The sequence below is a fragment of the Tigriopus californicus genome, chromosome 12 (assembly GCF_007210705.1).
Source record: "Tigriopus californicus strain San Diego chromosome 12, Tcal_SD_v2.1, whole genome shotgun sequence".
Taxonomy (NCBI): Eukaryota; Metazoa; Arthropoda; class Copepoda; order Harpacticoida; family Harpacticidae; genus Tigriopus; species Tigriopus californicus.
The window spans coordinates 12,202,044-12,203,533 of NC_081451.1; positions in this window are offsets into that span (position 1 = coordinate 12,202,044).

Below are 1,490 nucleotides of genomic sequence, written 5' to 3' on the forward strand. Positions count from 1 at the left end.
AATTTTAAAATTTCAGTTATTTTACTGAGTTGCTGACATGAATGGACAAATTGTGTTGAAAAGGTGATTCAGTAAGCTAAGGTCATATGTCAACTTCTTAAAATCTTCCCTCGTCCCAATGGTCTAGATTTTCAAATGCCATCCACCAATTTGACCTCTTTCATTCATTTTTCATGGACTGATTAATTACCATTGGAAATACGTTCTTTAGGACTAGAGGAGTATTTTAAGTTGCAGTTTTAATCATAAACTAATTTAACTTGTCAAGGAGGGTTTTTCCTACTTTGGAGTTCCTTATTCTTTACTGTTTAGTTAAGGATAAGAGGTCCCACCAATCGTATGAACAAAAGAAGAATGCTTTTTTTCGTCAAGGTGTCATTGTAAGTAAAGGTGAACGCGATCATCAATTAGCACTTCCAATAGTGTAGAAAACAGGATAAAACATTTACCAATATCTTGGTGGATAAACTTGATCAAGATTTGGAGCAAAAGTTGTAAAGAGAAAAACATGGATGTTATAATAAGTGCATTAATATTTGGTAAGAAGTTAAAATCAGAGTGGCAACAAAAATTGCTTTGTGCTTTTAAATTTCCCAAGTCAAAAGAAAAAAGGGAGCTCCTCTGAGCATTAAAATGTTGCAGTTGCTCCAAAATACAATACTGATGTTTTTTGCGAAAATATTATCGGAAAGTCGTCCAACTTTGGGATTGATTGAAGCCGAAATTGTTATTTATTACAACTTTTGGGAAAAGCATCTGATTTTTTTTAACAACTCCCAAATGTGGCCCAGAACTGTCCTCCATTTTTTCTCTTTTCATCCTTTTGTGATGTTTGGTCTACCAATAAATTTGAAGTGGCTAGTCCTTGCATGCAGGTTTGATCTGGAATGCTCTTCAAAACTTTGTCCAAGTCTTACTTAAGAGAGGCTAGAGACACTACCGGATCCACTCTGCCTACATATTCCTTATGAATAGCAGAAAGAAGCCCATTAAACAACCATTATGCCATGTATTTCTTTTCTTCCTCGCTTCTCTATAAATACTTTGAAATCATTGTTTCACCCCTAAAAAAAAATCTCGCATGACATGGTGGATAAATTAGTCAACATTTCATCTTCCTGACTTGACATGGTGGAACTGATGTTTTCAGCTGGTTGCTCTCTGTCTACGTCTCATTCTTGTAACCTCAAGTGCGAGGACTGTCCTGAGGACAAGTCGGCAACCCACCCTTCAGCTCACTCCTGCAGCCCTTCAATCCTCCAAGTCATGAAGTAAGTAAGTACTCTGGTCCAAGTTCATGGCCCTTCAGCCGAGAGATAGTCCTTTAATGTAGTGTTGATCTGGAACTCTACTTAAAAACTTGTCCAAGTCTGACTTGAAAGCTGCTACCGGATCAACAAGGCGTGCATATATTCTGCGTATTAGAGGGAAGCAAATTGTAGAAAGAAGGAGCCCGAGAAAAAAGAGAGGTGGACTTCCCTGCCCTAACT